Here is a 24,062-nt window from a genome sequence, read left to right on the forward strand (position 1 = left end):
TAGATCCTTGGAAAATAGGCAACAGGTTTAGATAAAGGATCTGGATCGGCGCAGGCTGGGAGGGCCGAAGGGCCTGTTCCTGTGCTGTAATTTTCTTTGTTCTTTGTTCTTCTTTGTATTTTGGGTTGTATTGGGGGACCAGGTAGAGGTGCCCGCTTTCGCCGCTGTTATTTGCGTTGGCAATTGAGCCCTTATGACGGCACTTCGGGCTTTGGTTAAGTGGCGGGAGATTGTGAGGGGGAGTCTTGGAGCACCGAGTGATGTACTCCGATGACCTATTGTTCGTGTCGGACCCGTTGGAAAACATGGGCAGAATCACGGGCTTACTGGAGAGGTTTGGGGCTTTTTCGGGTTACAAATTGAATAGAAAGAAAAGTGAGATGTTTCTGGTGAATGCTGTGGGGCGGGGGGTGAACCTGTGGGATCTGCCATTTAAGGTGTCAAGGGAGTGATTTCAGGAGGTGGCACCTGACTGTGTTGATGGAGGAGATCAAGGAGGGGCACTTGACATTGGTGGTGAGGGTGCAGGTGGTGATGATGAAAATGCTGTCAAGATTCCTGTTTGTGTTTCAGTCCCTCCAATTTTTATCCCCAAGGCCTTTTTTCGGAGAATGGATACGCTAATCTCGGAATTTGTGTGGGTAGGGAAGGTGCCGAGGGTGCAGAGTGCTTTGTTGCAGAGGCGAGAAGGGGGGTTGGTGCTTCCGAACTTGTTGCATTATTATTATGCAGCGAACGTGGAGAAGCTGAGACGTTGGTGGGAGGGGGAGGATTCGGACTCGGTCAGGTTAGAGGAGGAGTCGTGTCAGGGTACGAGCCTGATTTTCTCTGGGACGGCCACGTTGCCGCTCGCTATGAGGAAGTATGTGGGCGGTCCGGTGGTGGACTCGTCTATAAAAATGTGGAACCAGCTTGGGAGACGCTTTAAACTGGTCACATGTTGGTGTTGATGCCATTGTGTGGGAACCTTGGGTTCATGCGAGGGGATTTGGAGGCAGGAGGGGCTGCAGTGGGTTCGGGCATGTTTTTTGGAGGGGAGGTTCACTGGGCTAGAGGAGCTGTGGGAGAGGTTTGAGTTACCAAGGGGGAGTGAGTTTGGGTACTGGCAGGCGTGGGATTGCGCGTAAGGAGCTGCCTGAAGTACAGGAATATATGCTTCTGGAAAAAATGAACTTTAAAATAAAATAATTTTAAAGGAGATATGCCATCTTTCTACTTGTCTTCTGCCATTGCCACTCTGGCTTCCTGCTGATGTTGCTTGATGAACCTCCAACCTTCCACACATACCGTTACCTAAGCTCCCTGTCACTGGACCTTCCCTCTTGCTGACAACCGTCTGGTTTGCGTCCTTTGCCACCCCCCGATCCCCTCTTTTGCCACTGACCAACTGGGCTCACAACCTCTGCCATTCCCGACCCTCTTTCTCACTGCTGACCCCCTCTTTTGTAGCCTCAGCCTATCCCTGACCTTCCGAGTCGCTGCAGACCCTTCCTCTTGCCACATTTCCTGTTCCCCACTTCTCTCTCTCCCGATCTCACTCCCTGAATGAGGGCTTTGGGATGAGCAGCGAGAGGCAGAAAGAGCAACTTCGACTTGCTGTAAGCAATGGAGGCGGTGGGAGAAGTATCAGCGAGCGGCAGAGGCCATATACTGGAGGGTTAGGGAGCAGCAGAGGTTGCAAACCAGAGGTTCAGCAGTGAAGGGGAGTGCCATTAAGGCAAAAGCTGCTTAAAAATGGCGCCAATTTGGTAATGCAGTCCCATGTCGGACCTGATGCAAAACAACTTTAAAATGAAACTTTTGGCACCTGATGTAAATATTGGCCCGCGAGAATGACTTAAAGTGGGGACTTATTGCTTCGTCTTGATGCTCCCTCAGTTGCTGCAAGGTTGTGTTAACTGGCAGATGAAGCAGGAACTGTGGGGACACTGCCAGGTTATTCTTGGTTGGGATACAATCAGGTGAGGAGAGTTGTTGCTCCCTCCTTGTTTGACTGCAACTACTTTTTTAAAGGATATACTTGCCAATTCAGACAGTTGCTCTTGAGTTTTTTAAACGGTGTATTGCATTTATTGTACCTAACCCAGTCTGAGTAAAATAATATTAAAAACACTGCAACTTTCACACTGTGCGCTCGCAGACACACACATGCTCACTAGATTGATGACTTGGACAGTTCCAGGCTGGCTTGATGGCCCCTCAGGATTTGAGCTTAAAGATGTTGGTGATCAATTATCTTACCTAATGGAGAGAGTAGTGGTTTGGTTGATTTCAGAGTGTCCATTGGTGAAGAAAAGTACAGATAGCCCTTTTAATTAAAAGTGGTTTAACCCAGCAGACATGCTTTCATATTAAACGGTATAAGTTGGTTTATTATAAAACTACTGCTGAAAGTTATCATAGCCTCATGGAATTTACAATGCAGAAGGAGGCCATTTGACCCATCGTATCTGTACTGGCCCTTGGAAAGAACGCCCGACCCAAGACCACGCCTCCACCATAATCCCCCGTAATGCAGTAACCCCACCTAATCTTTTGGGCACTAAGAGACAGTTTCCGATGGCCAATCCGCCTAACCTGCACATCTTTGGACTGTGGGAGGAAACCGGAGCACCCGGACCAAGCCCACGCAGACATGGAGAGAAAGCGCAAACTCCACACAATCACCTGAGGTCGGAATTGAAACCGGGTCCCTGGAGCTGTGAGGCAGCAGTGCTAACAACTGCTCTACTGTCCCACCTATACAAGTAACTGTATACTATTTACTATATAAGTAAATACTGTAGTGATAAAGTTGTTAACTTAAAAAAAATAGAAATGCAGAGAAAGGAAAAAGATACTTAAAAATGAGATTTCAAATAAATTGTTGCGAGCCAGTTGTTTGAATTTCTTCCTTCGTGGGGTGAAGAAATGAAACCTGTAGTCCGAGCACTTGCAAGTCGCCTGGGCTTTTTAAACATTTGATTTGTAAAAACCTTCCTCTTTGTCCCCCCCCCCCCCTCCTTGGCCCTCCATCTCTGATGCTTTTTGTCAGAGTTGTTCTTGAGATAATTCAAAAACTTAATGGCTACTATGATGTGATCTGGACAAAATACCGAGTCATCTTTCAAATAAGGCGAGTGTTAATCCCACTTCGCAATCCAATGTCTCTTATCAGCGGCCGTGTTCAAAAAGGGGATATTCATTGTCTGTTTGAGGACTTGTATCTGCTTGTAACTCAGGCACTGCCTCACAGAAGTGTGACAACATTTTAAAAATTCATTTACACGATGTAGGTGTCGCTGACTAGGCCAGCATTTATTGCCCATCCTGAGCTGCCTTCTTGAACCATTGCAATCGCTGAGGTATAGGTATACCCACTTTGCTGTTAGGAAGGTAATTCAAGGATTTCGGCCCAGCGACAGTGAAGGAACGGCGATATATTTCCAAGTCAGGACGGTGAGTGACTTGGAGGGGAACCTCCAGGTGGTGTGTTCCCAGGTATCTGCTGCTCTTGTCTTTCTAGATGGTAGTGGTCGTGGGTTTGGAAGGAACCTTGGTGAGTTCCTGCAGTGCATCTTGTCGATGGTGCACCAGCTGCCTCTGTTAGACAGTGGTGGAGAGATTGAATGTTTGTTGGAGCTGCACTCATCCAGGAAGGTGGGGAGTATTCTATCATATTCCTGACATGTGCCTTGTAGATGGTGGACAGGCTTTAGGGAGTTGGGAGATGAATTACTTGCTGCAGGATTCCTCACCTTTGACCTGCTCTGGTAGCCATAGTATTTATGGATGGCTAGTCCAGTTCAGTTCTGATCATTGGTAACACCCAAGATACTATTGGTGAGGGATTCAGCATTGGTAACGCCATTGAATGTCAAGGGGCAATAGTTAGATATCCGCCTAGGCCTGGAAATTGTCCAGTTCTTGCAACATTTTGGATGCTTCACTATCTGAGAGGTCACGAATGGTGCTAAATATTTGTGCAGTCATCTGCGGGCATCCCCACATCTGACGTTTATAATGGAAAAGGTCATTGATAAAGGTAATGATGGTTGGACATGGGACACTACCCTGAGGAACTCCTGCAGTGATGTGCTGGAGCTGAGATGATTGACTTCCAATCATGCACACATCTTTATTTGTGTTAAATATGACTCTAACCAGTGGAGGGTTTTCCTGTAATTCCCATTGACTCCAGTTTTGCTGGGGCTCCTTGATGCTATACTTGGTCAAATGCTGCTCTTTTGTCCATGCTTGAACCAAGGCTGTAAGAGGTCAGAAGCTGAGTGACCCTGGCGGAACTCAAACTGAGCATCTGTGAGCAGGTTATTGTTGAGCCAAAAGCCGCCTGATCGTGGTATTGATGATCCCATCCATCACTTTACTGATCGAGAGTAGACTGATGGGATGGCAATTTGTCCTGTTTCTTGTGTTACAGGTGTTAATGTAGAAATTGTTATTATACTTTATATTCTGTTTCAGTAATGTTATTAAAAACCCTAGTTTACGGGGAGGATGTGTTGTAGTGGTATTGTCACTGGACTAGTAAACCAGAGATCAGAGTAAGGCACTGGAAACCCAGGTTCAAATCCCGCCACTGCAGATGGTGAAATTTGAATATCAATGAAAATCTGGAATTAAAAGTCTAATGATGACCATGAAACTGTTGCCGATTGTGGTTTAAAAAAAAAAATCTGGTTCACTAATGTCCTTTAAGGGAAGGAAATCTGCCATCCTTACCTGGTCTGGCCTAAATGTGACTCCAGGCCCACAGCAATGTGGTTGACTATTAACTGCCCCCTCAAGGCTGGCACAGCCTGCGACGCCCACGTCCCATAAATGAATAAAATAAACATAGTGGCAGTGTGCGCCTCTAGTAAAGCTGTAATTAAAGTGTCATAAAAGGTAAGGTAATCATTCATTCAAAGTTACTTTTTTTCCAGATAAAAGGTCAATGGGGTAGTGTTGTGGTTACTGGAGATCCCCTGGAGTGCGGATAATTTCTGAAGGATTGTATTTAGTCCCAAATAAGCAGGTCATGGAACTGAACTTAATGGGAGGAGCCAAATCTGCAGTTTTGCAGTGTGTTTTTAAGTTGAACAGTTTTGCCAAATGCTGTTAGGTTGAACAGAAGTGATCTGGATCTGCTCTTGAAAGAATCTCTCTCCAAAAATCCCTACACAGATAATCAAGTAGCCTGTTTTGTTCACTTTATTAATAAGTGGCATTTGAACTGTATTGGGTTGCTTAATTGGAATTAGTGACAGGTGTAGATAGTATGTTCAAGATAATTGTAAAGCTATTTCTTTGATGTTACTGTAGTTAATTCTGTGTTTAAAATGACAAAGAACAAAGAAAATTACAGCATAGGAACAGTCCCTTCAGCCCTCCCAGCCTGCGCCGATCCAGATCCTTTATCTAAACCTGTTGCCTATTTTCCAAGGTCTACTTCCCTCTGTTCCCCGCCCGTTCATATATCTGTCTAGATGCATCTTAAATGATGCTATCGTGCCCGCCTCTCCCACCTCCGCTGGCAAAGCGTTCCAGGCACCCACCACCCTCTGCGTAAAAAAACTTTCCACGCACATCTCCTTTAAACTTTCCCCCTCTCACCTTGAAATCGTGACCCCCTGTGATTGACACTCCCAATCTTGGAAAAAGCTTGTTGCTATCCACCCTCTCCATACCTCTCATACTTTTGTAGACCTCAATCAAGTCCCCCCTCAACCTCTGTCTTTCCAACGAAAACAATCCTAATCTACTCAACCTTTCTTCATAGCTAGCACCCTCCATACCAGGCAACATCCTGGTGAACCTCCTCTGCACCCTCTCTAAAGCATCCACATCCTTCTGGTAATGTGGCGACCAGAACTGCACGCAGTATTCCAAATGTGGCCTAACCAAAGTAGTATACAACTGTAACATGACCTGCCGACTCTTGTACTCAATACCCCGTCCGATGAAGGCAAGCATGCTGTATGCCTTCTTGACCACTCTTATCGACCTGCGTTGCCACCTTCATGGTACAATGGACCTGAACTCCCAGATCTCTCTGTACATCAGTTTTCCCCAGGACTCTTCCATTGACCAGATAGTCCGCTCTTGAATTTGATCTTCCAAAATGCATCACCTCGCCATCTGCCATTTCTCTGTCCAACTCTCCAATCTATCTATATTTTGCTGTATTCTCTGACAGTCCTCCTCGCTATCTGCAACTCCACCAATCTTAGTAACATCTGCAAACTTGCTAATCAGACCACCTATACCTTCCTCCAGGTCATTTATGTATATCACAAACAACAGTGGTCCGAGCACGGATCCCTGTGGAACACCACTAGTCACCCTTCTCCATTTTGAGACACTCCCTTCCACCACTACTCTCTGTCTCCTGTTGCCCAGCCAGTTCTTTAACCATCTAGCTAGTATACCCTGAACCCCATATGACTTCACTTTTTCCATCAAACTGCCATGGGAAACTTTATCAAACGCCTTACTAAAGTCCATGTATATGACATCTACAGCCCTTCCCTCATCAATTAACTTTGTCACTTCCTAGGTTCCTAAAATAAAAGGTTACTTCAACATAAAATATACTATTGGCCATCACTCTTGGGGTGAAGTATCCTTTTCTGAGTTTTGCAAATAAAAATAACTGTCTGGTGTTCTCGTCCAATATTCTAACAAAAGTTGGGGTCTGGTCTGGTATTTTAACAGAGGATATAGTTGATCAATGTTCCATGTTGCTGAGCCGATATGACTGTTGTAGCTGTACTGGAACATCTTGGCTAGGAGTGCAATAAGTTCTCTCCCTTTTTTCCCCTGGTGTTGACAACCGTTAGCACTGTTTTTAACTCTGGAGTCTCTCTGGATTTGCTCTTGTTAACTTTTTCATTTATATAGGTATACAAAGAACGTGCCTGAAAAAACTGAGGCTAATTCAATCTGGGTGTGTTTCAAATCCTCCCTTTTGAATGAGCAAATTAGCAATGGCCTCTTTCTGTGCCAGTAACATGTTTTTGGTCAGAATTCATTTTTGCTGATACAAGAATGTCATTACAGTGCTTGATATTCTTGTCTGGTTTGTTCTTTTGAACAGTTTAAAATCCCTTCCATTTTTCCTCCTTCTACTTGGATTGAATCTTATTTAATTCTCTTTGAGCTAGATCGATAGCTTCTGCATTTTCCCTTTTTTCTCTATGACCTTAGGTCTACCTTTTGCCTCGCATGCTGGTTTAGCTCAATTGGCAGACGGCTGATTTTGATGTAGAGTGAGGCCAATAGCGTGGGTTCAATTCCTGTACCAGCTGAGGTTATTCAAGAAGGCCCCCATCTTCTCAACTTTCCTCCTTGTCTGAGGCGTGGTGCTCCTCCGGTTAAATCACCACCAGTCAGCTCTCCCCCCTCAAAAGGAAAAGCAGCCAGTGGTCATCTGGGACTATGGCGACATTAGTTTATCAGAAACATGGTTTGAACTGAGTTCAAATGTCTTAGTTTCTCAGCTGTATTTTGTGGCTCCATCTTGATGGGTATGGCTACTCCTTGTGCTGCTTCAGCACAGGCAGATTTACTCCCTTCAGTGCTAACAGCCATCAACCCTTTAGGGTTACCCTAATCTCAATCCTTGGGTTTAATTTTGATTTGGGAATTCTGTAGATCCCTTGTCTGCCTCTTTCCACTCACTAGGCTTATCTTCAACCCTTGTCAAATACTAAATGACTTCCCTCAGACTCTTTGACTAAGAGAGCCATCTTCCCCACTCAGAGTCATCGGTCGGTGCTGCGTGTGTCCGATCACCATTACAGTAACAAGTTTACTAAGTGGATTTTCACCAACGGCAGAACCCTTGTGGATGAGTGACCATGATATGGTAGAATTCTTCATCAAGTTGAATAGTGAGGTAGTTGATTCTGAGACCAGGGTCCTGAACCTCATTAAAGGTAACTGTGATGGTATGAGGCATGAGCTGGTTATGATGGACTGCGAAACATTACTGAAAGGAATGGCATTCAAGGAACGAATAGGTGAACACCAGTTTATTTCTATTTGGTGTAAGAGTGGAAAGGGAATTGTGGCCAAACCATGGCTTACGAGGGAAATTGGAGATAGTATTAGAAAAGAGGCATACAGATTGGCAAGAAAAAGCAATAGACCTGAGGATTGGGAACAGTTTAAAATTTAGTAAATGCAGGTCAAGGGATTGATTTAAGAACTGGGAGCAGGAGTAGGCCACCTGGCGCTTCGAGCCTGCTCTGCCACTCAATGAGATCATGGCTGATCTTTTGTGGACTCAGTTCTGCTTTTCCACCTGAGCACCATAATCCTTTATTCCTTTATTCAAAAAACTATCTATCATCTTAATGAAGGAGCTCCGACTGTTACACTGGGCAGGGAATTCCATAGATTCACAACCCTTTTGGTGAAGAAGTTCCTCCTAAGCTCGGTCCTAAATCTACTTCCCCTTATTTTGAGGCTATGCTCCCTAGTTCTGCTTTCACCCGCCAGTGGATTAAGAAAGGGAAAATACAATTTGAAAGTAAACAAGGGGGGAACATAAAATCTGACTGACTGTAAAAGATTCTATAGGAATGTAAAGAGAAACATAGAATTTAGAATAATAGAACTAGTGCAGAAGGAGGCCATTCGGCCCATCGAGCCTGCACTGGCTCTTGGAAAGAGCACCCTATTTAAGCCCATGCCGCCACCCTATCCCAATAACCCAGTAACCCCACCTAACCTTTGGACACCTAAGGGGCAATTTAGTATGGCCAATCCACCTAACCTGCACATCTTTGGACTGAGAGGAAACTGGAGCACCCGGAGGAAATCCACGCAGACATGGGGAGAAATTGTAAATTCCACACACAGTCACCCAAGGCTGGAATTGAACCTAGGTCCCTGGAGCTGTGAGGCAGTAGTGCTAACCACCGTACCGCTGTTAATAAAAACTAATGCAGGTCCCTTATGTGAGAAACTGGGGAATTCATAACGGGGAACGAAGAAATAGCTGGCTGAGGTACTAAATTTGTACTTTGCTTCTGTCTTCACAAAGGAAGACATGAATAATATGCCGAGGGCAGCACGGTGGCGCAGTGGGTTAGCCCTGCTGCCTCACGGTGCCGAGGTCCCAGGTTCGATCCCGGCTCTGGGTCACTGTCTGTGTGGAGTTTGCACATTCTCCCCGTGTTTGTGTAGGTTTCGCCCCCACAACCTAAAAATGTGCAGGGTAGGTGGATTGGCCACGATAAATTGCTTCCTAATTGGAAAAAATGAATTGGGTACTCTAAATTTGTATGAAAAAAAAATGAATAGTATACTGGACGTTCTGAGAAGAACAAGTTTTAGTGAGAAGCTGAAGGAAATTAGCATTAGTAAAGATATGGGGCAGGATTCTTCCGCAATCGGCAGGGTGGGCCGTACCACCGCCAAAGAGTGGCGTGGACCACTCCGGTGTCGGGCTGCCCGGAAGCTGCGTAATCCTCCGCACTTCCGGGGGCTAGGCTGGTGCTGGGAGGGTTGGCGCTGTGCCAACTGGCACCGAAGGGCCTCCGCCGGCTGGCACGAGTTGGCGCATGCACAGAAGCACCAGCGTGTTCTGGCGGATGCGCAGAACCGCAGATGCGCAGGGGTTTCTTCTCCACGCTGGCCTGTGTAACGCTCTGCGATGGCCGGCGTGGAGGGAAAAAGTGTCCCCACGGCACAGGCCCACCTGCAGATCGGTGGGCCCCGATTGCGGGCCAGGCCACCGTGGGAGCCCCCCCTGGGGTCAGATCCCCATGCGCCTCCCCAAGGACTCCGCAAGCCGCCCTCAAAGCCAGGTCCCGCCGGTATGGACCTTGTCTAATCCACGCCGGCGGAACTGGCTGAAAACGGGTGGCCGCTCAGCCCATCGGGGTCCGGATAATCGCCGGGGGGGGGGGGGGGCCTGCCAACCGCTCCCGACCAGTGTGGCGCGATCCCCGCCCTCGCCCAAAACCCGGCGGAGGGTCGGAGAATCCTGCCCCTGGTTTGGGGGAAATTAATGGGATTGAAGGCGGACATATATCCAGGGCCTGATAATCTTCATCTCGGAGTTCTTAAGGAAGTGACCCTAGAAATACTAGATCCATTGGTGCTCATTTTCCAAAATTCTTTTTGATTCTGGAATAGTTCCTCCAGATTGGAGGGTAGCGAATGTAACCCCATTATTCAAAAAGGGAGGTAGAGAGAAAATGGGGAACTATAGACCAGTGAGCCTAATGTCGGTTATAGGGAAGTTGCTGAAGTCCACTATCCAGGATTGCATAGCACTGCATTTGGAAAGCAGTGGTGTAATCCTTTAAAGTCAGCATGGATTTACGAAAGAAAAATCATGCTTGACAAATCTACTAGAATTCTTTGAAGATGTAATTCGTAGAGTTGACCAGGAAGAACAGCTGGATGTAGTTTATTTAGACTTTCCGTATACTTTCGACAAGGTCTCACATAGCAGTATAATGTAAAAGTTAAAGTGCATGAGATTACGGGTAGTGTCTTGAGATGGATAGAAAGCTAATTAGCAGACAGGATGCAAAACGTTGGAATAAATGGGTCTTTTTCTGATTGGTAGGCAGTGACTAGTGGGGTACTGCAGGGATCTGTGCGAGGACCAGAACTGTTCACGTATGTTAATGTTTTGATGAGGGAACTAAATATATTATCTCCAAATTTGCAGATGATACAAAGAGGAGGGTGATCTGTGAGGAGGATGCAGAGATGCTTCAGCACGATTAGGACAGGCTGAGTGAGTGGGCACATGCATGGCAAATACAGTACAATGCGGATAAATGTGAGGTTATCCACTTTGGTAGCAAAAATAGGAAGGCAGATTATTATTTGAATGGATATAAATGGAGAGAGGTGGATATTCAGCGAGACTCGTGCATCAGTCGCTGAAAGTAAGCGGTAGATACAGCAGGCAGTAAAGAAGGTAAATATATGTTGACCTTCATGGCGAGAGGATTTGAGTATAGGAATAGAAATGTTTTATTGCAATGGTGTAGGATACTGGTGAGGCCACATCTGAAGTATTGTGTGCAGTTTTGGTGTGCTTATCCGAGGAAGGATGTTCTTGCTATGAAGGGAGTGCAACAAAGGTTCACCAGGCTGATTCCTGGGATGGCGGGACTGTCATATGAGGAAAGACTAAGTCGATTAGGATTATATTTATTGGAGTTTGGAAGAGTGAGAGGGGGTAACATGTTTAGGCAGGGTTGATTCAGAAAGAATGTTCCTGATGGTGGGGGAGTCCAGAACTAGATCATTGTTTAAGGATAAGGGACCTTTGGGACTGAGGGAAGGAAAAATTTCTTCACGCAAAGATTGGTGAATCTGTGGAATTCGCTACCACAGAAGGTAGTTGAGGTTAAAACGTTGTGTAATTTCAAGAACGAATTGTAGCGAAAATGATCAAGGGATTTTGGGGGTGGGGTGGGGGAAGGCGGCATCAGGAAATTAAACTTGATGATGAGCCATGATAAAGAATGGTGGAACAGCCTTGAAGGGGCAAATGGCCTCCTCCTGCTTCTATTTTCTATGATTCTAATACATTCTCTTAGTCCTTCAGCTATTATTTCGAAATCTGTCCTGTTCCTGCGAGGGAAATTTGAATTTCTCCACACTATCAGCGTCTGTAGAGAACCTGTACCCTGGAGAATGCCAATCTCTTTTCCTGATTCTTTGGAACCAAGAGACCATTTCCTCTTTACACATTATATCCTGACATTTCTGTGTGTTCCTTTGCATTGGCACAGAAGATTACGATTTTTGACACCAGGTACAGGCTGCGCTTGAATACTGCGTATGGCTTTCCTTGCATGCCAGCTGTGTTCTCTGATGTGGCCCAGTTTTCCACCATTTAAAACTGCCTTCTATATGCATCAGTGGTTCAGTGGTAGAATTCTTGCCTGCCAAACAGGAGGCCCGGGTTCGATTCCCGGCCGATGAAAAAATTTAACGGCAGCACAGTGGTTTGCATAGTTGCTTCATAGCTCCAGGGTCCCAGATTCGATTCCCGGCTTGGGTCACTGTCTGTGCGGTGTCTGCACATTCTCCCCATGTTGCTTGGGTTTTCTCCGGGTGCCCCGGTTTCCTCCCACAGTCCAAAGATTTGCAGGTTAGGTGGATTGGCCATGCTAAATTGACCTTAGTATCCAAGACGGTTAGGTGGGGTTACGGGGATAGGGTGGAAGCATGGGCATAAGTGGGGTCCTCTTTCCAAGGGGCGGTGCAGACTTGATGGGCTGAATGGCCTCCTGTACTGTGTATTCTATTCTATTTCTTCTTTTCAAGGTTGGGGTGGGTTTTCTCCCATTTTCTTTTCCCTTTTGAATCTATTTCCTTCTCCCTTGTTTCCCTCGGTGTTTCCTTGCTGAACAAACCATTTGACTTAGGCGTACTGTGATTTAGAAGCCTGAGAGTCACATCATATCCCCGCCCGCCATGGCAGCTGCCCTTGCTGAGGTAACCTTTTGTTCCTCTGAGTGCGTTTTTAAGATTGAAAGGGAGACAATTTCTGAACTGCTGTGACTTTTGGAAAAAGTATATATTTTATTCCAAACAGTACAAACGTTTCCAGCTGGAGTGGAATCGCTCCTCTGACCCTCTAAGGGCAAATTTAATTTTCTCCATTTGCAGAAACTCGGCACATCCCCCAATAACGCCGAAGCCCTCGGTGGCACCGCCAACCTCCATCCAAGTAGTATACGTTGCTTTGCAATCAGCAAGGCAAAGGCCACTACACCAGCCCCCTACCCTTCCAGCAGCTCCGATACGGCAAAACTTGCCAACAAGTGAAATGGCTCCAATCTCACCCCCACCATCAGATCTCAAACACTGATGTCCAGAACTCAAACCAGTTTCAGGCAGGACCAAAACATTTACACTTGAGTCGTCGGCCCCCTGAGCACCTCTTGCACCTATTCTCCACATCTGGGAAGAACCCACTCCTATGCGTTCTAGTTATGGCCCAGTGAACCACTTTAAATTGAATGAGGCTCATCCTGGCACAGGAGGAGGTTGAATTTACTCGGTACAGTATTTCATTTCTGACCCGTTCCCCCAATGTCACTCCCAGCTTCCCCTCCCACTTCCCCTTTATCTCTTCTAACGGAACCTTCCCCGTCTTCAGCAACCACCCATATATGTCAGAGATCTTCCCTTCCCTCAGCCCATTGCATGATAGCATTCTATCCATCAACTTGTGCCTCAGGAGCTAGTATTCCTCCAGCCCCGCGAACCTACCCTCCACAAACAACTCCCTAATTCTCTCGACCCCCCTCCCTCCTCAGCCCCTATAAATTGTGTCCTTCCTCGACGGTGCAAGATTTTCACAGATTGGCACCAGACGACATGCTCCCCAATTCAAAGTGGCACCTGAGCTGGAGCGGAGTCCAAATTTTAGGGGATGCAACTACCACCGGGCCCCCAGTATACCTAGCTGGGGAAAACTGGAGAGTGGCAGTGACCAATGCCTTTACGCACACCCAGACACAAGAAACCTCCTCCATTTTCCCCCACTCCCATCCCCTCTCCCCACCATTGCTGAACCTTTTCAGTACATTCAATACAAAACATTTTGCAGCGCAGCCCCCCTGAACGCCATCCCTTGTGCAGGAAGGCTCTCTGATCCGAGGTGTCTTGCCCACCCACTCAAATGGCAAAATTAACTTATCTGCTCTCTCAAAGAATGCTTTAGGGAGGAAAATTGGGAGAGACTGCAACACGAACAGGAACCATGGGAGAATGTTCACCTTTATGGTCTGTACTGTCCCTGTCAAGGAAGGCGGGAGAGCATTCACCTCTTCAGGACCCTTCTTACTCCCTCCACCAAGCTGGCCAAATTCAACTTGTGCACCATGGCCCACTCATGTGGTACCTGAATACTAAGATATCTGAATTTTGTTTTGGACAGATTGAATGGTGAGGTTCCCAAGTCTTTACCCCTATCCAGGGAATTCACCAGGAAGACCTCATTCTTGCACCCTGAGAATGATCCAAATTTTTTTAAACAACCCCCATACATGAGTGGGTCCAAAACATACAGTAACAAATTGTCTGCATAAAGGGACACTATGCTATCTACCCCACCTGTGACACCTAAGTGCAATGGCCAGGGGTTCAATAGCTGATGCAAATGACAACAAATGTCTCGTGCCCCTATGCAGCCGGAAGTATCAAGAGCTCAGCGCATTTGTCGTTGGATTTGCAGTGGGGGAAGTACATAACAATCTCACCCAGGGGATCAACATTGGCCTGAATCCAAACCTTCCAGGACCTCAAAAAGGTACCTCCGCTCTACCCGCTTGAAAGCCTGTGCCCATAGAAATGATTACTTTTGGCACCTTCCTCCTAGATGTGGTCATGAGCATATTCAAGAGTTGCCGAATGTTACTTGAACTGTTGCCCCTTTACAAAGCCGGTCTGACTCTTGGAGACCACCTCTAACACATCCCTCCAGAGGTCTCGCCAAGACCTTTGCTAGCACCTTCACATCCATGTAATAATAATAATCACTTCTTGTCACAAGTAGGCTTCAATGAAGTTACTGTGAAAAGCACCTAGTCGCCACATTCCGGTGTCTGTTCGGGGAGGACGGTATAGGAATGTTCAGCAAGGAGATGTGTCTATAAGATTTACAGAACCGATCGTTATCCCCCTACCTTGTCCCTAACCTGAGCTATATCTTGTGTAATCATCTGTCGTCTCAACTGGTGACCTAAATAAGTCTTCTCTTATTTATCGAATAAACCCCACGGGCGATGCAATTGTCTCACCGCCTTTCCAATCAATACCAGATCTAACTCCACCTCCAACTCTTTCTCCCGCTATCAGCGCTTTTGTCAGGGCCGCTGAATACCGTTGTTCCATTGCCAAGATAGCATCAACCAACCTCTGCCTTTTATCTTTCCAACCTTATCCCTGTGGGCCTTAAACGATGATATTACCTCCACTCTTTCCTCCGCATTCAGTGATTTCCAGAACGTTGAGGATGAAATCTTCCCATTCTGAGTAAACTTCACATAGTTGTCTACGGCCGAGGCTACCTCTCTCAAAACCCATTGTCTGCCAGGAGCACCAATTTTAACCTGCTGGGTTCAACCTGTTTTGAACATAATGTGGCATGTGGTCCGATATCACTATCACTGTCTATTCCACCCCCACAATCACCGGGAACATCGATTTTCCCCAGCAAAAAGAAAATCTGTTTGGGAACATACCCAATGTAGAGGAAAACTCCCTCTCTCCCGGATGCCTAAACCTCCGTGCTCCCTCCCCTCAACCACCACCATTCTGTTCCACAAATAACCCCAGTTCTTTAGCTATTCTCGACATTCCTAATGACTTGGTGTTCAATCCATCCCTCTTTGAAATCACCACTCTGGCTGGCTGGCTCAACTAGGGGCTGGTTTAGCTCACTCGGCTAAATCGCTGGCTTTCAAAGCAGACCAAGCAGGCCAGCAGCATGGTTCGATTCCTGTACCAGCCTCCCCGGATAGGCGCCGGAATGTGGCGACTAGGGGCTTTTCACAGTAACTTCATTTGAAGCCTACTCGTGACAATAAGCGTTTTTCATTTTAATTTCATGATCAATTGATGAGAATCAAGGCCCGGGATGGCCACCAGCATCAGGAATATGCTGGCCACGGTGAAAGCCAGCCTCTTACTGAACAGGATCGCAACCCCTCTTGACTGAGTCAAAACCTGAGCAGAATGCCTGTCCCATTCATCCCTTTAACCTTGTCTGATCCTTCACCCTTCAATGTGAATCCCACAGGAAGACACTGTCCACCTTCAAGCTCTGCAAAAGAGCAAACACCAACACGTGCAATCTTAACATCTCCATGCATTCAAATTGTAAAATCATTGAAACTATATGTTATCAACATTAGTACTCACCCAAACCATTTTTGCAAACAAAGTCATTGATTGGGGCTGGATTTTCTGGTCCGCCAGCCGCATTCCCCTGCACGGCACGCCCTTGCTGGCAGTGGGATCCTCCAATCCGGCAGCTGACCAGTGGGAATTCCCATGGTGGCCACCCCATGCTATTGGGAAACCGTGGGTGTGGGTGCGCTGCTGGCCGAGTGCAGGATCCCGCCGACGGATAATTCTGCTGATGTTCTTTGTTCTTGTGTTACCCATAGTTTTGCCAGATAAAGCATCCCAAACCAAATCTTACTCCTGAAGACCTCTTCCTTGGCGTTGTTGAAGCCCACGACGTTTGGCCAGGTCAGCCTCAATGTCCTGATAAATGCATATCAGATGGCTACGGTCTTGATTTCAAAATCATTGAATCACTATAGTGCAGAAGGAGGCCATTCGGCCCATCGAGTAAGCACTGACCCTCTGAACCAGCACCCAACTAGGCCACGCCTATCCCTGTACCACAGTAACCACCCCCCCCCCCCCCCCCAACCTTTTGGACAGTAAGGGACAATTTATCACGGCCAATCCACCTAACCTGCCCATCTTTAGATTGTGGGAGGAAACCGGACCACTGGAGGAAACCCACACAGATACCGGAAGAACGTACAAACTCCGTACAGTCACCAAAGGTTGGAATTGAGCCCGGGTCCCTAACGCTGTAAGGCAGCAGTGCCAGCCACTGTGACACGGTGCCGCCCTAAAATCTGTTCCTCTCCTGGTACTTGTGTACGCGGATGATCACCGTCCACGGCGGTTCTGCAGCTCTCGGCCTATGACTCAGCGATCGGTGGGACTGATCCACCTCCGGGGCTTTCTCTCAGACCCATTCCCCAACCAGCTTCCTGAACATTTTTGCCACGTTACCGGTGGTGCTTGTACCTTCGACCCCCTCTGACAGCCCAACTATTTTTGGGATTTGATGCCTGGATTGATTTCCCTGGTCATCCACTCTGGCCTTCAACACTTTGTAGTCTCCTCCAGCATTGCTACCTCTGCCTCCAGAGACATGATCTGGTTGCTGTGGACTAAGACTGCCAGTTCCCTCTCCTGAAAGTTCACGCCGTGTGACTTCATTCGCTTCTCCACCCTCTCCAAAGACCTATGTCTTGAAAATGAAATGAAATTAAATAAAAATCACTTATTGTCCCAAGTAGGCTTCAATGAAGTTACTGTGAAAAGCCCCTAGTTGCCACATTCCGGCGCCTGTTCAGTGAGGCTGGTGCGGGAATTGAACCGTGCTGCTGGCCTGCCTTGGTTTGCTTTAAAAGCCAGCGATTTAGTCCAGTTAGCTAAACCAGCCCCAGGGTGACTGTGATCTGTTTGCCGATTACAGATTGCAGATCAACTTGCGTAGGCATTTTACAGGAATTTAGTAAGTACTGACGATATGCCTCTGGTGTGAGTTCATAAGCATTCAGAATTGCATTCTTGGTCTGTTTGTCATCAGCAGTCATATCCATGGCCAGTATAGAACAGATCTCTTGGCCTTTTCCTGTCACCTGCCTTGGATCATTAACATCCACACTTCCTGGGGTAAATGTAGCTGATCTGCTACTTTTACGAAAGTAACACAGAAGGATTCCAATTCTCACTCTCTGGATGTGGGCAGGGGGATGAGGGATGGACCTGGTGGGGATGAATACGGGGGCGCCGGGGAAAAGGAGGGTGGCGGGGGGGGAAAAGGGGCGTGGGCATGGGATCGGCACCTGAGGGAGCCAGGTCCCGGAGCGAGACTGTGTCCTGGCGGCCGTCGGGGAACTCCACGTCGGCACACTGAGGGTTGGCGTGGAGAAGGCGTACTTTGTCCACCAGGGGTTCCGCCTTGTGGTGCCGGACATGCCTACGGATGAAGGACTGGGCCTGGAGTCGTGAGCCAAGTCGGGAGCGACACCCCGGATGTAGACTTCCTAGGGAAGGCAAAAACACGTTCATGGGGTGTACTGTTAGTTGCGGTGCACAGTAGTGACCGAATGGAATGGAGCGCGTCAGGGAGTACCTCTTGCCAGCGAGCGGCTGGGAGGTTCCTGGACCATAGAGCCAGCTGGACGGCCCTCCATACCGTCCCGTTCTCCCTCTCTACCTGCCCATTTCCCCGGGGGTTGTAGCTGGTCGTCCTGCTGGAGGCGATACCCCTGCTGAGCAGGAAATGACGCGCCTCATCACGCATGAACGAGGATCCCCTGTCACTGTGGATGTAGTCGGGGAAACCGAACATGGCAAAAATGGAATCCAGGGCCTTGATGACGGTGGCAGACGTTATATCCGGGTATGGGATGGCGAAGGGGAACCTAGAAAATTCATCGACCACACTAAGGATGTAGGTGTTGCAGTCGGTGGAGGGGAGGGACCCTTTGAAGTCCACACTGAGGCGTTCAAAGGGGCGGGACGCTTTCACCATTCGCCCGCGATCTGGCCGGTAGAAGTGCGGCTTGCACTCGGCACAGACCTGGCAGTCTCTGTTGACTGTCCGTACTTCCTCGACGGAGTAGGGCAGATTGCGGGCTTTGATTAGATGGTACAAGCGAGTGACCCCCGGATGGCAAAGGCTCTCGTGCAAGGCACGGAGCTGGTTCACTTGTGCGCTGGCACATATACCTTGGGAGAGGGCGTCTGGGGGCTCGCTGAGCTTGCCGGGGTGATAGAAGATCTCGTAGTTAAAGGTGGAGAGCTCGATTCTCCACCGCAAGATTTTGTCATTTTTGATCTTGCCCCGCTGTGTGTTGTTGAACATGAAGGCTACCGACCGTTGGTCAGTGAGGAGAGTGAATCTCCTGCCGGCCAGGTAATGCCTCCAGTGCTGCACCGCTTCAACGATTGCCTGGGCCTCCTTTTCAACAGAGGAATGCCGAATTTCGGAGGCGTGGAAGGTGTGTGAAAAGAATGCCACGGGTCTGCTTGCCTGGTTTAGAGTGGCGGCAAGTGCGACATCTGAAGCATCGCTCTCTACTTGAAAGGGCAGTGTTTCGTCTACTGCATGCATCCCGGCCTTGGCTATGTCTGCTCTAATACGGGCAAAGGCCTGTTGTTCCTCGGCCGTGAGGGGAAATTGAGTCGACTATCAGTGGGAGGGCCTTGTCCGCGTATTGTGGGACCCACTGGGCGTAATAAGAAAAAAACCCCAGGCAGCGTTTGAGGGCCTTGGGGGAGTGGGAGCTCCATGAGGGGGTGCTCGGGGTCGGGCCCCAATAGTCTGTTTTGGACTACGTAGCCGAGGATGGCTAAGTGGTCTGTGCGGAACACGCACTTCTCCTTGTTGTACGTGAGATTAAGGAGAGACGCGGTGTGGAGGAATTTAGAAAGGTTGGCGTCATGGTCCTGCTGGTCATGGCCGCAGATGGTGACGTTGTCGAGGTACGGGAAGGTGGCCTGCAGTCCGTACTGGTCAACCATTCGGTCCATTTCTTGTTGAAATACCGAGACTCGATTCGTCATGCCGAAGGGAACCCTAAGAAATTGGTACAGATGACCGTCTGCCTCGAAGGCAGTGTAGGGACGGTCCGATTTACGGATGGGGAGCTGGTGGTAGGTGGATTTCAGGTCAATAGTAGAGAAGACCCGGTACTGTGCAATCTGATTGACCATATTAGATATGCGGGGGAGAGGATACGCGTCGAGCTGCGTGTACCGGTTGATGGTCTGGCTGTAGTCCACGACCATCCTGTGCTTCTCCCCGGTCTTAACCACTACCACCTGGGCTCTTCAGGGACTGTTGCTGGCCTCGATGATACCCTCCCGAAGCAGCCGTTGGACTTCGGACCTGATGAAGGTCTTGTCCTGGGAGCTGTACAGTCTGCTCCTGCTGGCGACGGGCTTGCAATCTGCGGTCAGATTGGCAAAGAGGGAGGGAGGCTCGACCTTGAGGGTCGCGAGGCCGCAAACGGTGAGGGGAGGTAGGGGTCCGCTGAATTTGTGGGTAAGGCTCTGGAGATTGCATTGGAAATCCAGGCCTAGTAAGAGTGATGCACAGAGGTTGGGGAGAATGTACAGACGGAAACGGTCGAATTCCATGCCCTGTACAGTAAGTTTAACCAGGCAGAAACCCCGGATCGGGACAGAGTGGGAACCGGAGGCGAGAGAGATCTGCCGGTTGGCGGGATGGACCGCAACGGAATAGCGCCTTACTGTGTCCGGGTGGACGAAGCTCTCGGTGCTCCCGGAGTCAAGGAGGCAAGAGGCCACGTGGCCGTTGACCAGCACCGTTGTGGTAGAGGGTGCCAGGTTGTGAGGACGCGACTGGTTGAGCGTAACGGAGGCGAGTAGCGGGCGATCGGCAGTCGAGTCTGATGAGTCCGACGAGGAGTGGTAGCGACCCGTGGCCCCGTCCCGGGGGAAGGACAAAATGGTGGCGTCTGGAGTACCTGTGTGGGAGAAGATGGCGGCGCCCATGGAGCGCACGTTGTGGGGTCGGGACAAGATGGCGGCGCCCATGGAACGCACATGGCGGGGGCGGTGAAAGATGGCGGCGCCCACTGATCGCACGTGGGGTTGAGGGAAGCGGATGGCGGGGCCCATTGAGTGAGCGGCTGAGGCGAGGGGACCGGGGGCGCGATAGCGGCGACCGTCCGGGACTGACACACCGCTGCAAAGTGGCCTTTCTTGCCACAAGCTTTGCAGGTCGCGGTGCGGGCCAGGCAGTGTTGGCGGGGGTGCTTCTGCTGACCGCAGAAGTAACAGCGGGGACCCCCAGGGAGCGCGGTGCGGCGAGCAGCGCAGGCGTACCAGCCTCCCTGGACAGGCGCCGGAATTTGGCGACTAGGGGCTTTTCACAGTAACTTCATTGAAGCCCACTCATGATGATAATAAGCGATTTTCATAGTGCGCGGGGGCGGCTGCTGGGGAGAGGGGGGAGGGGGGGCGGTTGCGGGGTCCACGAGGGGTAGGGTGGGCCTGGGGGGCCGTTTGCGGGGTCCACGAGGGGTAGGACGGGTTGGCTGAGTGGCTAGTGGAGTAAGATTACGCACTGCGGGAGGCGGCCATCATGGAAAGTGCCAGAGTCTTTGTGGCCGCGAGGTCGAGGGCGGCCCCTTCCAGCAGTCGTTGCCGGATGGGGTCCGATGCAATGCCTGTAACAAAGGCATCACACATGAGTAAATCGGAGTGTTCCATGGCTGTGAGGGCCCGGCAGTCGCAGTCTTGTACCAGAGGTATAAGGGCCCTCCAGAAGTCCTCAATCGACTCACCCGGCTGCTGGACGCGAGTAGAGAGTTGATGCCTCGCAAACAGGGTGTTTGTCGACTGTGCATAGTTCTCCTTGAGCAGTTCCATAGCTCTGGTGTAGTCAGGCGTATCTCGAATTAGCGGAAAGACACTGGAGCTAAGTCTTGATTACAGGAGTTGTGTTTTTTTTTTCGAGCCTCCGTCAGGGGAGGAACCGCTGAAGAGATGTAGGCCTCGAAGACCGCAAGCCAGTGAACAAAGTTTTTCCTGGCGTGAGGCGACTGCGGATCCAGCTGCAGACGGTCAGGCTTGATCCTGATGTCCATGGTGTACGGAAAATCACACAGCAATAAGTTGTGGCGCTAACAATTGCACACAAAGACGAGAGACATGTACAATTGAGGCTTTATTGCTGTGTGATGCTATTCCTCCGGCTGCAACTGTAGAATAGGATCTGAGTGACTCACACGCATATTTATACACAAGCTCCCTGTGAGCGGAGCTAGTCGGCAGGGGCTTACCGGAGGAACCTGTATTACAGGTACAGCCATACATCCCCCTACTGCAAGTACGCATATCTACAGTGGTTATCACCACAGTCTTCTACCGTGAAGACTGATACAAAGTAACTATTCAGTTCCTCTGCCATTTCTTTGTTTCCTATTATTAATTCCCCATCCTAATTTTCCAGTGGTCCAAAGTGTATTCTTGCCTCTCTCTTACCTTTTTTATGTATTGGAAAAAGCTCTTGCAAACTTCTTTTATATTACCAGCTAGCTTGTATTTGCTTTTTATGGCTTCCCAATTCTCTAGCTTCCCACTAATCCGTGCCACCTTGTATACTTTTTCTTTTGCTTTAATGCTGTCCCTCACTTCCCTTGTCAGCCATGGATACCTCGTCCTCCCCTTAGCATGTTTCCTCCTCCTTGTGCTTCCCGAATATCCTCCCTGTGGTGAATGTATTCACCCAAGTATGAACTGTCTGTATAGTGCTGTGACCTAAGATCTGGAAATTATAATATGGTCTACTTCCAGATACTGTACTGGAACCCCGGTGGGCTCCACCTCTGGCTCTGCCCTCCCCGGGGCGATATATAGACCGGCCACCTGTGGGTGGCACTCATTTGTACAGCAGACACTGGCAGGCGAGTTCCTGGATAACAAAGCCGTATATTCACTCGTTCTCACAGTCTCGCAGTGAATTGATGGTATAACACTCCCAAAAACTCCTGCCATTGCTGTTCCACTGTCTTCCCTGCTGGGCTCCCCTTCCAATAAACTCTGGCCAGCTCCTCCCTTACGTTTTTGTAGTTAACTTTTATTCAATTGTAATACCGTTACATCTAATTCCAGCTTCTCTCTCTCAAACTGCAGGGTAAATTCTGTCATACTGTGGTCACTGCCCATTAAGGGTTCCTTCATCTTACGTTCCCTAATCCAGGGCTGGATTCTCCGATTCTGGGGCTATGTCCACATGCTGACGTGGGAATGGTGGGCATTTTATGCCAGAAGAAATGTTGCAAAATGGCCACGGATTCCCCGTTTTGCTGGGGGCTGGCATGCTGGCAGCGTAGAGCACCCGGTTCTAGCTGTCGATAGGTCCTGGAGAATTGCCGGGTCCGTGGTCGCGCATGCGCACGGCCTGCAGAGGCCGCGCCGTGAGACATGGCGGAGGCCGCTCGTGGACCCATTCCGCGAAATAGTGCCCCCCCTTTGGCCGGCCGGCCATCACACCCCGACCACCCACCTCAACAGTGCCCGCAGCCCCGAATAATGTCCACCCCCCTGCCTGAAGATCGGCCCTTCCCCAACTGTGGCGATGCTGGATTGAGTCCGCAGCTGCCATGCCGAGTTCCTGACGGATGAGACAACATGCGACCCACGCTGTCGGGGGCGGAGCATCGGGGACGTGCCTCAGGCAATGTCCTGAGGCCGTCGTACCGTGGCACGGCCTACTCCTACAGTACGCCGCTTTGGAGGGGGAGCTGAGCATCGCCAAAGCGGCGCCGCCCCCGATTTGGTTGGAATCTGGTATTCTCCGGCCGATTGCCGAACGCGATTTTGGAGTCGGCGACCGGAGAATCCGACCCCCGGTTTGCCTTATTACACATCACCAAATCCAGAATTGATTGTCCCCAGTGGGCTCTCCCACAAGCTGCTCCAAAAGGCCATCTCAAAGACGTGCCACAAATTATTTTTCTTGTGATCCTCTACCATCCTGATTTTCTCAGTCCACCTGCATATTGAAGTCCCCCATGATTGTTGTAATTATGCCTTTTCTATCTCCTGATTTATTTTTTGCTCCACATCCTGGCTGCTGCTCGGGGGCCTGTACATAACTCCCTTCAGGGTCTTACTTCCTTTGTGATTCCTCACGGTAGCATGGTGGTTAGCATCAATGCTTCACAGCTCCAGGGTCCCAGGTTCGATTCCCGGCTGGGTCACTGTCTGTGTGGAGTCTGCACGTCCTCCCCGTGTGTGCGTGGGTTTCCTCCGGGTGCTCCGGTTTCCTCCCACATTCCAAAGATGTGCGGGTTAGGTGGATTGGCCATGCTAAATTGCCCGTAGTGTAAGGTTAATGGGGCGATTGTTGGGTTACGGGTATACGGGTTACGTGGGTTTAAGTAGGGTGATCATTGCTCGGCACAACATCGAGGGCCGAAGGGCCTGTTCTGTGCTGTACTGTTCTATCTATCTATCAACTCTACCTATACAGAATCTATTTCTTGTGATCATATATTGCTTCTTGCTATCGATTTTAATTTCATTTGTTACTAACAATGCAACCCCGCCCCTTCTGTCCATCTGCCTGTCATTTCGATAGGACACATATCCTTGGCTATATAGATTCCAGCACTGACCCTCTTGCAGATCATGTCTCTGTGATGTCCACAACAATCGTACTGGCCAATTTCACTGTCCGCACCTTCTATACTCTCTATTCTATGACGTGATCTGGAAAATGTACTAACCCCTCCTGA

General features: G+C 49.2%; 1 protein-coding gene and 1 non-coding gene across 5 annotated transcripts in view; both read left to right on the plus strand.

The window, feature by feature from the left end:
• Positions 1 to 24,062, plus strand: part of gpd2 (glycerol-3-phosphate dehydrogenase 2 (mitochondrial)) — a 225,711-nt gene that overhangs the window by 49,567 nt on the left and 152,082 nt on the right. The gene's annotated exons all lie outside the window — the stretch shown is intronic.
• trnag-gcc lies at positions 11,874 to 11,944 on the plus strand. Its single transcript has one exon. It is a non-coding gene; the product is annotated as a tRNA-Gly (tRNA).

Source organism: Scyliorhinus canicula, chromosome 2 (genome assembly GCF_902713615.1).
Source record: "Scyliorhinus canicula chromosome 2, sScyCan1.1, whole genome shotgun sequence".
NCBI classification, from domain to species: domain Eukaryota; kingdom Metazoa; phylum Chordata; class Chondrichthyes; order Carcharhiniformes; family Scyliorhinidae; genus Scyliorhinus; species Scyliorhinus canicula.